Source organism: Dendrobates tinctorius, unplaced genomic scaffold, assembly GCF_039654945.1.
Source record: "Dendrobates tinctorius isolate UK_male_01 unplaced genomic scaffold, ASM3965494v1 ptg000063l, whole genome shotgun sequence".
NCBI classification, from domain to species: Eukaryota; Metazoa; Chordata; class Amphibia; order Anura; family Dendrobatidae; genus Dendrobates; species Dendrobates tinctorius.
Window position 1 is genome coordinate 10203140 of NW_027361731.1, and position 15826 is coordinate 10218965.

At 54.9% G+C, this 15826-nt stretch overlaps 1 protein-coding gene across 4 annotated transcripts in view; it reads left to right on the forward strand.

Annotated features, from left to right (window-relative positions):
* Window positions 1-1405: 1405 nt before the first annotated feature.
* LOC141094271 (uncharacterized) overlaps window positions 1406-15826 on the forward strand; it is a 36393-nt gene continuing 21972 nt past the window's right edge. For 2 of the 4 annotated variants that reach the window (XM_073580099.1, XM_073580098.1), the window contains exon 1: window positions 1406-1669. The gene's annotated coding sequence lies outside the window, so the exon portion shown is untranslated. Of the gene's footprint in view, window positions 1670-7723; window positions 8110-15826 lie in introns of those variants that run through there. The other 2 variants (XM_073580101.1, XM_073580100.1) reach the window with 2 other exon arrangements.

The window sequence follows — 15826 nt, forward strand, 5'->3', positions numbered from 1 at the left end:
ATTTGCTCAACCTATCTTTCTATCTGTGTTAGTGTTTTCATCTTGCTTCACCGTCATTATATGTTGGGGGCTGCCTATTGCTTTGGGGTCTGCTCTGGGGCAGTTTATTTTTTCCCCTTTCTGTCTTTAGGCTATGTAGCTCTCCGGCTGTGATCGAGGGGTCTAGGGCACCATAGGAACCCCCCACGGCTACTGCTAGTTGTTGTGGATAGGTTCAGGGGTCTGCAATCCGATAGCTGCCAACCTCTCTGGTTTTTCTGGACTTAGCTGGTATTTTGTTTTTAACTCCTTCGGTGACTCATCATAACACTTACCTTCCCTGCTCCACCGCCATGACGTCTTCCGCGTTTCCTGACAGTGATATTCTGATCAGAAAGCGCAATGACCTCACGTCTGTATGCCCGCTGCCTAAACAGCCAAGTGCAGTGAGATGGAAGATGGGGACGAGGAGGAGTCCAGACAAGTACAGGGATTCCCTAGCGAGGAGACTTATTTCATTGTTTTCAATGTTGCGACAGCAATTTTTGGGGAGCACTATACTCTGGAGAATGATATATGGGGCCCACCATACACTAGAGCATTCCAAAGGTGGTCATCAGACACTGGAGCAGCATTTACAGGGCCCATTATACACTAGAGCATTAGAAATGGGGCCCATTATATATGGAGCATTATTTGGGCCCATAAGACAGTGGAGCTTCATCCATTGGGACCAACATATACTGTAGCATTATGTGGAGCGCATCATATACTGTATCGAACATTATATGGGACCAATGATTCTGTATGGAGAAATAGATGGGCCTCGTCATGAGATGTAAAAAGTGAGGTATTTTTCATTGTACTATACCGCTATTTCTCTGCCGTATCGGAGCATGATGAGTTGTGGTATGTGTTAAAGGGGCGCTCTTTCGCCCAGGGCACATGAAAACCTGCAGCCAGCCCTCCCCCCCACAACTTTAGCCAAATAACCCCCATTTTTCAGTGCGTAACTTGTATTATGAAGTTAATTAAGGTTGACAAGCTTAAGTAAGAAGAATTGATGCTTTTGGCATTCAAATGGGCACTGTAGGTGTGTTTCCTGTCCTCCTCTCACTGCCGACTTTTATTCCCCATTGACGTACATTGGGTTTCGTGTTTCAGTCGGACCTTCGACTTTTACCTATAGTCGGCCGATTTCGTTTGACCCGACTTTTGCGAAAGTCAGGTTTCGCGAAATCCAACTCGACCTGAAAAAAGGCAAAGTCGCTCATCTCTACTCCTGACCCCACACAGAAACTTCCCCTCATCCAGCACCATGACAGCCAGCACAGCAGAGTCCTGCACACACTGAGGCCCCTGATCATGTGACCCCTGACTCCTCCCCTCCTGTGACCTCATCACAGGTCCTGTGCGCACAGAGCAGCCATATATGTGGACGGATGTGGAGATTCCCCATTACTGGCGCATTAATACTAGAAGTATATTGCACCGTCTACAGCGGAGCGGCTGAAATAAGGAGCTCAGAATATCACCTCCAACCCACACACAGCTGCTTCCTGCCATAAGAGGACTCAGGCCCCGCCCCTTCCGGTGACGTCATCTCCTCGCAGGAACCTCCAGCTCAAAGCTACTACAGTATCTCTCCCGTGGATTCCTCGTGTCCCGGTGTCCGGCTCTGCGGGTGGAGGTCAGTACTAGTGACGGGCGGTCCGGCTCTGAGGGTGGAGGTCAGTACTAGTGACGGGCGGACCGGCTCTGCGGGTGGAGGTCAGTACTAGTGACGGGCGGTCCGGCTCTGCGGGTGGAGGTCAGTACTAGTGACGGGCGGTCCGGCTCTGCGGGTGGAGGTCAGTGCTGGTGACGGGCGGTCCGGCTCTGCGGGTGGAGGTCAGTACTAGTGACGGGCGGACCGGCTCTGCGGGTGGAGGTCAGTACTAGTGACGGGCGGTCCGGCTCTGCGGGTGGAGGTCAGTACTAGTGACGGGCGGTCCGGCTCTGAGGGTGGAGGTCAGTACTAGTGACGGGCGGACCGGCTCTGCGGGTGGAGGTCAGTACTAGTGACGGGCGGTCCGGCTCTGCGGGTGGAGGTCAGTACTAGTGACGGGCGGTCCGGCTCTGCGGGTGGAGGTCAGTGCTGGTGACGGGCGGTCCGGCTCTGCGGGTGGAGGTCAGTACTAGTGACGGGCGGACCGGCTCTGCGGGTGGAGGTCAGTACTAGTGACGGGCGGTCCGGCTCTGCGGGTGGAGGTCAGTACTAGTGACGGGTGGTCCGGCTCTGCGGGTGGAGGTCAGTGCTGGTGACGGGCGGTCCGGCTCTGAGGGTGGAGGTCAGTGCTGGTGACGGGCGGACCGGCTCTGCGGGTGGAGGTCAGTGCTGGTGACGGGCGGTCCGGCTCTGCGGGTGGAGGTCAGTACTAGTGACGGGCGGTCCGGCTCTGCGGGTGGAGGTCAGTACTAGTGACGGGCGGTCCGGCTCTGCGGGTGGAGGTCAGTGCTGGTGACGGGCGGTCCGGCTCTGCGGGTGGAGGTCGGTGCTAGTGACGGGCGGTCCGGCTCTGCGGGTGGAGGTCAGTACTAGTGACGGGCGGTCCGGCTCTGCGGGTGGAGGTCAGTACTAGTGACGGGCGGTCCGGCTCTGCGGGTGGAGGTCAGTACTAGTGACGGGCGGTCCGGCTCTGCGGGTGGAGGTCAGTACTAGTGACGAGCGGTCCGGCTCTGCGGGTGGAGGTCAGTGCTGGTGACGGGCGGTCCGGCTCTGCGGGTGGAGGTCAGTGCTGGTGACGGGCGGTCCGGCTCTGAGGGTGGAGGTCAGTGCTGGTGACGGGCGGACCGGCTCTGCGGGTGGAGGTCAGTACTAGTGACGAGCGGTCCGGCTCTGCGGGTGGAGGTCAGTGCTAGTGACGAGCGGTCCGGCTCTGCGGGTGGAGGTCAGTACTAGTGACGGGCGGTCCGGCTCTGCGGGTGGAGGTCAGTACTAGTGACGGGCGGTCCGGCTCTGCGGGTGGAGGTCAGTACTAGTGACGAGCGGTCCGGCTCTGCGGGTGGAGGTCAGTGCTGGTGACGGGCGGTCCGGCTCTGCGGGTGGAGGTCGGTGCTAGTGACGGGCGGTCCGGCTCTGAGGGTGGAGGTCAGTACTAGTGACGAGCGGTCCGGCTCTGCGGGTGGAGGTCAGTGCTGGTGACGGGCGGTCCGGCTCTGCGGGTGGAGGTCAGTACTAGTGACGGGCGGTCCGGCTCTGCGGGTGGAGGTCAGTACTAGTGACGGGCGGTCCGGCTCTGCGGGTGGAGGTCAGTGCTGGTGACGGGCGGTCCGGCTCTGCGGGTGGAGGTCGGTGCTAGTGACGGGCGGTCCGGCTCTGCGGGTGGAGGTCAGTACTAGTGACGGGCGGTCCGGCTCTGCGGGTGGAGGTCAGTACTAGTGACGGGCGGTCCGGCTCTGCGGGTGGAGGTCAGTACTAGTGACGGGCGGTCCGGCTCTGCGGGTGGAGGTCAGTACTAGTGACGAGCGGTCCGGCTCTGCGGGTGGAGGTCAGTGCTGGTGACGGGCGGTCCGGCTCTGCGGGTGGAGGTCGGTGCTAGTGACGGGCGGTCCGGCTCTGAGGGTGGAGGTCAGTACTAGTGACGAGCGGTCCGGCTCTGCGGGTGGAGGTCAGTGCTGGTGACGGGCGGTCCGGCTCTGCGGGTGGAGGTCAGTACTAGTGACGGGCGGTCCGGCTCTGCGGGTGGAGGTCAGTACTAGTGACGGGCGGTCCGGCTCTGCGGGTGGAGGTCAGTACTAGTGACGGGCGGTCCGGCTCTGCGGGTGGAGGTCAGTACTAGTGACGGGCGGTCCGGCTCTGCGGGTGGAGGTCAGTACTAGTGAGGGGCGGTCCGGCTCTGCGGGTGGAGGTCAGTGCTGGTGACGGGCGGTCCGGCTCTGCGGGTGGAGGTCAGTACTAGTGACGGGCGGTCCGGCTCTGCGGGTGGAGGTCAGTGCTGGTGACGGGCGGTCCGGCTCTGCGGGTGGAGGTCAGTACTAGTGACGGGCGGTCCGGCGCTGCGGGTGGAGGTCAGTGCTGGTGACGGGCGGTCCGGCTCTGCGGGTGGAGGTCAGTGCTGGTGACGGGCGGTCCGGCTCTGCGGGTGGAGGTCAGTACTAGTGACGGGCGGTCCGGCTCTGCGGGTGGAGGTCAGTGCTGGTGACGGGCGGTCCGGCTCTGCGGGTGGAGGTCGGTGCTAGTGACGGGCGGTCCGGCTCTGCGGGTGGAGGTCAGTACTAGTGACGGGCGGTCCGGCTCTGCGGGTGGAGGTCAGTACTAGTGACGGGCGGTCCGGCTCTGCGGGTGGAGGTCAGTACTAGTGACGGGCGGTCCGGCTCTGCGGGTGGAGGTCAGTACTAGTGACGAGCGGTCCGGCTCTGCGGGTGGAGGTCAGTGCTGGTGACGGGCGGTCCGGCTCTGCGGGTGGAGGTCGGTGCTAGTGACGGGCGGTCCGGCTCTGAGGGTGGAGGTCAGTACTAGTGACGAGCGGTCCGGCTCTGCGGGTGGAGGTCAGTGCTGGTGACGGGCGGTCCGGCTCTGCGGGTGGAGGTCAGTACTAGTGACGGGCGGTCCGGCTCTGCGGGTGGAGGTCAGTACTAGTGACGGGCGGTCCGGCTCTGCGGGTGGAGGTCAGTACTAGTGACGGGCGGTCCGGCTCTGCGGGTGGAGGTCAGTACTAGTGACGGGCGGTCCGGCTCTGCGGGTGGAGGTCAGTACTAGTGAGGGGCGGTCCGGCTCTGCGGGTGGAGGTCAGTGCTGGTGACGGGCGGTCCGGCTCTGCGGGTGGAGGTCAGTACTAGTGACGGGCGGTCCGGCTCTGCGGGTGGAGGTCAGTGCTGGTGACGGGCGGTCCGGCTCTGCGGGTGGAGGTCAGTACTAGTGACGGGCGGTCCGGCGCTGCGGGTGGAGGTCAGTGCTGGTGACGGGCGGTCCGGCTCTGCGGGTGGAGGTCAGTGCTGGTGACGGGCGGTCCGGCTCTGCGGGTGGAGGTCAGTACTAGTGACGGGCGGACCGGCTCTGCGGGTGGAGGTCAGTGCTGGTGACGGGCGGTCCGGCTCTGCGGGTGGAGGTCAGTGCTAGTGACGGGCGGACCGGCTCTGCGGGTGGAGGTCAGTGCTAGTGACGGGCGGTCCGGCTCTGCGGGTGGAGGTCGGTGCTAGTGACGGGCGGTCCGGCTCTGAGGGTGGAGGTCAGTACTAGTGACGAGCGGTCCGGCTCTGCGGGTGGAGGTCAGTGCTGGTGACGGGCGGTCCGGCTCTGCGGGTGGAGGTCAGTACTAGTGACGGGCGGTCCGGCTCTGCGGGTGGAGGTCAGTACTAGTGACGGGCGGTCCGGCTCTGCGGGTGGAGGTCAGTGCTGGTGACGGGCGGTCCGGCTCTGCGGGTGGAGGTCGGTGCTAGTGACGGGCGGTCCGGCTCTGCGGGTGGAGGTCAGTACTAGTGACGGGCGGTCCGGCTCTGCGGGTGGAGGTCAGTACTAGTGACGGGCGGTCCGGCTCTGCGGGTGGAGGTCAGTACTAGTGACGGGCGGTCCGGCTCTGCGGGTGGAGGTCAGTACTAGTGACGAGCGGTCCGGCTCTGCGGGTGGAGGTCAGTGCTGGTGACGGGCGGTCCGGCTCTGCGGGTGGAGGTCGGTGCTAGTGACGGGCGGTCCGGCTCTGAGGGTGGAGGTCAGTACTAGTGACGAGCGGTCCGGCTCTGCGGGTGGAGGTCAGTGCTGGTGACGGGCGGTCCGGCTCTGCGGGTGGAGGTCAGTACTAGTGACGGGCGGTCCGGCTCTGCGGGTGGAGGTCAGTACTAGTGACGGGCGGTCCGGCTCTGCGGGTGGAGGTCAGTACTAGTGACGGGCGGTCCGGCTCTGCGGGTGGAGGTCAGTACTAGTGACGGGCGGTCCGGCTCTGCGGGTGGAGGTCAGTACTAGTGAGGGGCGGTCCGGCTCTGCGGGTGGAGGTCAGTGCTGGTGACGGGCGGTCCGGCTCTGCGGGTGGAGGTCAGTACTAGTGACGGGCGGTCCGGCTCTGCGGGTGGAGGTCAGTGCTGGTGACGGGCGGTCCGGCTCTGCGGGTGGAGGTCAGTACTAGTGACGGGCGGTCCGGCGCTGCGGGTGGAGGTCAGTGCTGGTGACGGGCGGTCCGGCTCTGCGGGTGGAGGTCAGTGCTGGTGACGGGCGGTCCGGCTCTGCGGGTGGAGGTCAGTACTAGTGACGGGCGGTCCGGCTCTGCGGGTGGAGGTCAGTGCTGGTGACGGGCGGTCCGGCTCTGCGGGTGGAGGTCGGTGCTAGTGACGGGCGGTCCGGCTCTGCGGGTGGAGGTCAGTACTAGTGACGGGCGGTCCGGCTCTGCGGGTGGAGGTCAGTACTAGTGACGGGCGGTCCGGCTCTGCGGGTGGAGGTCAGTACTAGTGACGGGCGGTCCGGCTCTGCGGGTGGAGGTCAGTACTAGTGACGAGCGGTCCGGCTCTGCGGGTGGAGGTCAGTGCTGGTGACGGGCGGTCCGGCTCTGCGGGTGGAGGTCGGTGCTAGTGACGGGCGGTCCGGCTCTGAGGGTGGAGGTCAGTACTAGTGACGAGCGGTCCGGCTCTGCGGGTGGAGGTCAGTGCTGGTGACGGGCGGTCCGGCTCTGCGGGTGGAGGTCAGTACTAGTGACGGGCGGTCCGGCTCTGCGGGTGGAGGTCAGTACTAGTGACGGGCGGTCCGGCTCTGCGGGTGGAGGTCAGTACTAGTGACGGGCGGTCCGGCTCTGCGGGTGGAGGTCAGTACTAGTGACGGGCGGTCCGGCTCTGCGGGTGGAGGTCAGTACTAGTGAGGGGCGGTCCGGCTCTGCGGGTGGAGGTCAGTGCTGGTGACGGGCGGTCCGGCTCTGCGGGTGGAGGTCAGTACTAGTGACGGGCGGTCCGGCTCTGCGGGTGGAGGTCAGTGCTGGTGACGGGCGGTCCGGCTCTGCGGGTGGAGGTCAGTACTAGTGACGGGCGGTCCGGCGCTGCGGGTGGAGGTCAGTGCTGGTGACGGGCGGTCCGGCTCTGCGGGTGGAGGTCAGTGCTGGTGACGGGCGGTCCGGCTCTGCGGGTGGAGGTCAGTACTAGTGACGGGCGGACCGGCTCTGCGGGTGGAGGTCAGTGCTGGTGACGGGCGGTCCGGCTCTGCGGGTGGAGGTCAGTGCTAGTGACGGGCGGACCGGCTCTGCGGGTGGAGGTCAGTGCTAGTGACGGGCGGTCCGGCTCTGCGGGTGGAGGTCAGTACTAGTGAGGGGCGGTCCGGCTCTGCGGGTGGAGGTCAGTACTAGTGAGGGGCGGTCCGGCTCTGCGGGTGGAGGTCAGTACTAGTGACGGGCGGTCCGGCTCTGCGGGTGGAGGTCAGTACTAGTGACGGGTGGACTGGCTCTGCGGGTGGAGGTCAGTGCTAGTGACGGGCGGTCCGGCTCTGCGGGTGGAGGTCAGTGCTAGTGACGGGCGGTCCGGCTCTGCGGGTGGAGGTCAGTGCTGGTGACGGGCGGTCCGGCTCTGCGGGTGGAGGTCAGTACTAGTGACGGGCGGTCCGGCTCTGCGGGTGGAGGTCAGTGCTGGTGACGGGCGGTCCGGCTCTGCGGGTGGAGGTCAGTACTAGTGACGGGCGGTCCGGCGCTGCGGGTGGAGGTCAGTGCTGGTGACGGGCGGTCCGGCTCTGCGGGTGGAGGTCAGTGCTGGTGACGGGCGGTCCGGCTCTGCGGGTGGAGGTCAGTACTAGTGACGGGCGGACCGGCTCTGCGGGTGGAGGTCAGTGCTGGTGACGGGCGGTCCGGCTCTGCGGGTGGAGGTCAGTGCTAGTGACGGGCGGACCGGCTCTGCGGGTGGAGGTCAGTGCTAGTGACGGGCGGTCCGGCTCTGCGGGTGGAGGTCAGTACTAGTGAGGGGCGGTCCGGCTCTGCGGGTGGAGGTCAGTACTAGTGAGGGGCGGTCCGGCTCTGCGGGTGGAGGTCAGTACTAGTGACGGGCGGTCCGGCTCTGCGGGTGGAGGTCAGTACTAGTGACGGGTGGACTGGCTCTGCGGGTGGAGGTCAGTGCTAGTGACGGGCGGTCCGGCTCTGCGGGTGGAGGTCAGTGCTAGTGACGGGCGGTCCGGCTCTGCGGGTGGAGGTCAGTACTAGTGATGGGTGGTCCGGCTCTGCGGGTGGAGGTCGGTGCTAGTGACGGGCGGACCGGCTCTGCGGGTGGAGGTCAGTGCTGGTGACGGGCGGACCGGCTCTGCGGGTGGAGGTCAGTGCTGGTGACGGGCGGACCGGCTCTGCGGGTGGAGGTCAGTGCTGGTGACGGGCGGACCGGCTCTGCGGGTGGAGGTCAGTGCTAGTGATGGGCGGACCGGCTCTGCGGGTGGTCAGTACTGGCGATGGGCGGTCCGGCTCTGCGGGTGGTCAGTACTGGTGATGGGCGGTCCGTCTGTGAATGAGGCTATGAGAAACGTGTTCAGCTGCCGACTCTGAGGGAGAAACTGCTTGTTGTCTGTGACCTAAATATAGGTTTTATTAGTAGGCTAGATGTGGACCAGACGCTATCACGAACGGGGGCAGCTCTGTGGCGCTGGGGGTGGCGGCTGGCTCTCTCACCTCCCCCACCGTGCTCCCTCTCAATGTATGTAAGTGTATTTTTAGTTGAAAACCTTTTTCTGAGGGGGGGGGGGGTTTATAATACTGTCAATCTGGCAATCTATTTGATATCCTGGTAAAAAATGTGTAGGGCTTCGCTGTATTTTGTCTTGCCAGCGCAGCTACTGGCTGCCAACCCCCGCTACCTGGTGTTGCCTTCACTGGCAATGAAAAATACAGGGAAGCCTTTTTCTTTTGTTTTTTTGTTTAAATAACGAAAAAAAAACCCTTGGCGTGGGCTCCGCCATATTTTCTATTGCCGGCCAAGGTAACCCAGACAGCTGAGGGCTGGAAATCTCAGCGCGGTGCGCCCCAAGCGTTCTGGGCCCCCCACGCTGAAAATTGCAGCCAGCAGCCGCCCCAGAATAGGCGCCTCCATGAGAGACACCAAAACTGGCGGTTACCCCGCTCTTCCAGCTGCTGAGTGTCCAAAAATGGCGTCCGCGTGTGCCTGTGTGCATGTGTGTGCATATATGCTAGAGGGTGCCAAGGAAACGCACAGTAAAAATTAAATTGCAAATTTTGAAGGTCTTGCCTCCTAATTTTGTTCCTTTTAGGTCATAGATATTTTATAATTTTCTTTTTTTTTTTTAAGATTAGTTATCATTTACTGGTTACTCAATGGCACATCATATTGCAGTTTTAAATGTTTGTTTAGTATTTATCCTAATTATGCAAATTGTCTCTTCAGAGAGGAAGAGGACTAGAACTCTAGCGCCACCTATTGGAAGTAACGATCCTAACAGTCAATGTCGACCCTTTAACGAGCCTAGTTACATGACTTAGGATAAAAGCCAAAGCCAGAATCTCAATTTGCAGACACTGTGTTTCGGGGTACTGCCCCTCATCAGTGCAAAGTGGGAGATCTGGTTTGGCTGTGAGAGAGGCGTCTGACCGATATCCAAGAAGTATCATTTCTCCTTGCGGAGAATGACATGCTAAGCATGTCGAGGTGAGGAGACTTAAAGCCGCAATGCTCCTCTGGGAAATATGCTAATTATGCAAATTGTCTCTTCAGAGAGGAAGAGGACTAGAACTCTAGTGCCACCTATTGGAGGTAGCAATCCTAAAAGTCAATGTTGACCCTTTAACGAGCCTAGTTACATGACTTAGGATAAAAGCCAAAGCCAGAATCTCAATTTGCAGACACTGTGTTTCGGGGTACTGCCCCTCGTCAGTGCAAAGTGCGAGATCTTCTCTGAAGAGATAATTAGCATATTTCCCAGAGGAGCATGGCGGCTTTAAGTCTCCTCATCACGGCATGCTTAGCATGTCATTCTCTGCAAAGAGAAATGATACTTCTTGGATATTTAGTATTTATGGTCATGCCTATCCTGTATTATGTATGGTATGTTACGCCGTTTACCAATCAGATTAATTGATTTCATATTTTGATAGGGCTTTTCTGAACGCAGCGATACCAAATGTCTGTATATAGTGTATATATAAAATATACTTGAGCAAGTGGAAAATCTAAATTTAATGTCTACATACTTTACATGGTGAATCCTTATGCCAAAAGGAAGAAATTTGAGGGGTAAGACTTGCCAATTTGCAAAGTTCATTTTCCCTTGGCACATTAATATGCGCATTTGTGTTTATGCTAATTATGCAAATTGTCTCTTCAGAGAGGAAGAGGACTAGAACTCTAGTGCCACCTATTGGAGGTAGCAATCCTAAAAGTCAATGTTGACCCTTTAACGAGCCTAGTTACATGACTTAGGATAAAAGCCAAGCCAGATTCTCCATTTGCAGACACTGTGTTTCGGGGTACTGCCCCTCATCAGTGCAAAGTGGGAGATCTGGTTTGGCTGTGAGAGAGGCGTCTGACCGATATCCAAGAAGTATCATTTCTCCTTGCGGAGAATGACATGCTAAGCATGCCGTGATTAGGAGACTTAAAAGCACAATGCTCCTCTGGGAAGTATGCTAATTATGTAAATTGTCTCTTCAGAGAGGAAGAGGACTAGAACTCTAGTGCCACCTATTGGAGGTAGCAATCCTAAAAGTCAATGTTGAGCCTTTAACGAGCCTAGTTACATGACTTAGGATAAAAGCCAAGCCAGAATCTCCATTTGCAGACACTGTGTTTCGGGGTACTGCCCCTCATCAGTGCAAAGTGGGAGATCTGGTTTGGTTTGCTACCTCCAATAGGTGGCACTAGAGTTCTAGTCTTCTTCCTCTCTGAAGAGACAATTTGCATAATTAGCATATTTCCCAGAGGAGCATTGCGGCTTTAAGTCTCCTCACCTCGACATGCTTAGCATGTCATTCTCCGCAAGGAGAAATGATACTTCTTGGATATTTGTGTATATGTGCATGCTTGCTTGTGAATGTGTTTGTGTGTCTATGCATGCGTATGCTTGTGTGTTTATGTGCATCTGTGTATCTGCATGTGTGTGGGGACATTATACTGTGTATTTTTGTTCGTGCTTGCATGTGTGTATGTGCCTGCATGTGTACATGCGGACATTATACTGTGTGTATACGTGTGTGTTTGTGTGTATGCATATGCATGTTTGTATGTGCTTGCGTATTTATGTTTGTATCTGCATGCGGGTATGCACGGGCGTTTATGCGCTTGCGTGTTTGTGCGTATGTTTGTGCATGATTGCATGTGTGTATGAGTATGTGGGAACATTATACTGTGTGTGCATGCATGTTTGTGCGTGTATCTACATGTGTGTATGCACAGGCGTGTGTGTGTGTTCGTTATACTTTGTGTGTATGCATGTGCGTATGTGTGTTTGTGTGTGTGTGGGCGTGCTTGCATGTGTGTATGAGCGTGCACATGAAAGTGCGTGGGGACATTACACTGTGTGTATGCGTGTTTGTGCATATGTGTGTATCTGAATGTATATGGGTAGCACGGTGGCTCAGTGGTTAGCACCACAGCCTTGCAGCGCTGAGGTCCTGGGTTTGAATCCCACCAAGGACAATATCTGCAAGGAGTTTGTAAGTTTTTCCCGTGTTTGCGTGGGTCTCCTCTGGGTTCTCTGGTTTCCTCCCACACTCCAAAGACATACTGATAGGGAATTTAGATTGTGAGCCCCATCGGGGACAGTGATGATAATGTGTGCAAACTGTAGAGTGCTGCGGAATATGTTAGCGCTATATAAAAATTAAAGATTATTATTATATGTGTGTGTGTGGACATCATACTCTGTATGTACAGTATGTGTCTGTGTTTGTGTGTAAGTGCGTGCATGTGTAAGTGTGTGTGGGGACCTTATACAATGTGGATATGTATGCATATCTATGTGTGTATACAGTACAGACCAAAAGTTTGGACACACCTTCTCATTGAAAGAATTTTCTTTATTTTCATGGCTATGAAAATTGTAGATTCACTCTGAAGGCATCAAAACTATGAATTAACACATGTGGAATTATATAATTAACAAAAAAGTGTGAAACAACTGAAAATATGTCTTATATTCTAGGTTCTTCAAAGTAGCCACCTTTTTTGCTTTGATTACTGCTTTGCACACTCTTGGCATTCTCTTGATGAGCTTCAAGAGGTAGTCACCGGATATGGTCTACCAACAGTCTTGAAGGAGTTCCCAGAGATGCTTAGCACTTGTTGGCCCTTTTGCCTTCACTCTGCGGTCCAGCTCACCCCAAACCATCTCGATTGGGTTCAGGTCTGGTGACTGTGGAGGCCAGGTCATCTGGCGTAGCACCCCATCACTCTCCTTTTGGTCACATAGCCCTTACACAGCCTGGAGGTGTGTTTGGGGTCATTGTCCTGTTGAAAAGTAAGTCAAGGTCCAACTAAACGCAAACCGGATGGAATAGCATGCCACTGCAAGATGCTGTGGTAGCCATGCTGGTTCAGTATGCCTTCAATTTTGAATAAATCCCAACATTGTCGCCAGCAAAGCACCCCCACACCATCACACCTCCTCCTCCATGCTTCACGGTGGGAACCAGGCATGTAGAGTCCATCCGTTCACCTTTTCTGCGTCACACAAAGACATGGTGGTTGGAACCAAAGATCTCAAATTTGGACTCATCAGACCAAAGCACAGATTTCCACTGGTCTAATGTCCATTCCTTGTGTTCTTTAGCCCAAACAAGTCTCATCTGCTTGTTGCCTGTCCTTAGCAGTGGTTTCCTAGCAGCTATTTTACCATGAAGGCCTGCTGCACAAAGTCCCCTCTTAACAGTTGTTGTAGAGATGTGTCTGCTGCTAGAACTCTGTGTGGCATTGACCTTGTCTCTAATCTGAGCTGCTGTTAACCTGCGATTTCTGAGGCTGGTGACTAGGATGAACTTATCCTCTGCAGCAGAGGTGACTCTTGGTCTTCCTTTCCTGGAGCGGTCCTCATGTGAGCCAGTTTCTTTGTAGCGCTTGATGGTTTTTGCCAATGCACTTGGGGACACTTTCAAAGTTATCCCAATTTTTCGGACTCGCTGACCTTCATTTCTTAACCCCTTTCTGACATATGATGTACTATCCCATCCATGTGCCCTGGGACTTAATTCCCAAGGACGGGATAGTACGTCATAGCGATCAGCAGCATTCCTGGGGGGGGGGGGGGGGCGCCGCTGATCGTGGCCGCGTGTCAGCTGATTGTCACAGCTGATACCCGGCACTATGTGTCATGGGTGGTCACGGACCGACCCAGAGATAACCCCTGGCACACTGCGATCAAACATGATCGCAGTGTACCAGAGGATCAGGGAAGCATTGGCAGGGAGGGGGCTCCCTCCGTGCTTCCCTGAGACCCCCACAGCAGCGCGATGTGTAGCGCTGCTGTGGGGGACTCCTTCCCTGCAGATCCCCGGTTCCAATATGGCCGTGGGGGCCTTCGGGGGCCGGCTTCCTCAGTGCCTGCAAAGCGCAGGGCTGAGGAAAGCTGATCTGTCACAGCGCTGTGTGACGTGACAGATCAGCGATCTGACACTTCACAGTGATGTCCCCCCGGGACAATGTAATAAAGTAAAAAAAAAAAAAAAAGTGTAAAAATAATTTATAAAAAAAATTGCTAAATAAAAAAAAAAAAAAAATCCCTAATTCATTTTTTGAAAATAAAAAAAACAATTAAAGTACACATATTTAGTATCGCCGTGTCCGTAACGACCCGCCCTATAAATCTGTCCCACTAGTTAACCCCTTTAGTGAACGCCTTAAAAAATAAAAATAAAAAACAAAGCAAAAAATAATGCTTTATTATCATACCACTGAACAAAAAGTGCAATAACATGCGATCAAAAAGACGGATATAAATATCCATGGTACCGCTGAAAACGTCATCTTGTCCCGCAAAAAAGGAGCCACCACACAGCATCATCAGTGAAAAAATAAAAAAAAGTTATAGCTCGCAGAATAAAGTGATGCAAAAATAATTATTTTTTATATAAAATTGTTCTCATTGCATAAAAGTGCCAAAACATAAAAACATTATATAAATGGGGTATCGCTGTAATTGTATTGACCTGAAAACCGGACTCAGAACCGTGTAAACGCCCCCCCCCAAAAAAAAAAGAAATTCATGAAATGCTTGTTTTAGCTCATTCTGCGTCCCAAAAATCGGAATAAAAGCTGATCAAAAAATGTTACGTGCCCGAAAATGATACCAATAAAAACGTCAACTCGTCCCGCAAAAAATACAACCTCACATGACTCGGTGGGTCAAAATATGGAAAAATTATAGCTCTCAATATGTGGTGATGCAGAAACTATTTTTACAATAAAAAGCATCTTTTAGCGTCTGACAGCTGCCAAACATAAAAACCTGCTATAAATAGTAAATCAAACCACCCGTTATCACCCCCTTAGTTAGGGAAAATAATAAAATAAAAAAATGTATTTATTTCCAATTTTCCGTTAGGGCTGAGATTAGGGCTAGGGTTGGAGTTAGAATTGGGGGTTTCCACTGTTTGGGCACATCAGGTGCTCTCCAAATGCAACATGGCGTCTGATCTCAATTCCAGCCAATTCTCAGTTGAAAAAGTCAAATGGTGCTCCTTCCCTTCCAAGCTCTGCCAGGTGCCGAAACAGTGTTTTACCCCCACATATAGGGTATCAGCATACTCAGGACAAATTTCAAAACAACTTTTGGGGGCCAATTTCTCCTGTTACCCTTGAGAATAAAAAAATTGAGGGCAAAAATATCATATTTTTTTTAATTTTTATGGCTCTACGTTATAAACTTCAGTGAAGCCCTTGGGGGTTCAAAGTGCTCACCACACATCTAAATAAGCTCCTTGGGGGGTCTAGTTTCCGAAATGGGGTCACTTGTGGGGGGTTTCCACAGTTTTGGCACATCAGGGGCTCTCCAAAGGCAACATGACACCCGAAGACCATTCCATCAAAGTCTGCATTCCAAAACGTCACTACATCCCTTCCGAGCCCCGACGTGTGCCCATACAGTAGTTTTCTCCCACATATGGAGTATCAGCGTACTCAGGACAAATTGGAAAACAACTTTTGGGGGCCAATTTCTCCTGTTACCCTTGGGAAAATTAAAAAAATTGGGGCCTAAATGATCATGTTTGTGGAAAAAATGATTTTTTTATTTTCATGCCCGGGCGTTATAAACTTTGGTGAAGCACTTGGAGGTTCAAAGTGCTCACCACATATCTAGATAAGTTCCTTGGGGGTTCTAGTTTCCAAAATGGTGTGATTTGTGGGGGGGTTTCCACTGTTTTGGCACATCAGGGGCTTTCCAAACGCGACATGGTGTCTGATCTAAATTCCAGCCAAAAAAGTCAAATGGCACTGCTTCCCTTCCGAGCTCTGCCATGCGCCCATATAATGCTTTACCCCCACATGTGGGGTATCAGCGTACTCAAGACAAATTGCACAAGAACTTTTGGGGTCCTGTTACCCTTGGGAAAATAAAATTTGGGGGTGAAAAGATCATTTTTTTTTTTTTTTATTCCAATCAATTTTTATTGTAGGAAGTTACATTAGAAAAGGGAAAAAATTCAGGTATCAATGGCATTAATACACAGAGAGAACAACGCTGTAACACGTGGTAGTATATCTTTTGATTATGATTCACATTTCCCATCACACCACCAACAATCATGTCTGATACAAGTTACAACTTTTTTTTTTTTGGTTAATCAACACCTAATACGTATAAAGTCAACCTACCATTTAATCTTTAATCCTCAAAACGAGGGTTTCAAACAACCAGAACCAGAGAGTAAGAAAGGAAGATGGGGAAGGGAGGAAGAGGTGGGGGGGTGAACCATGG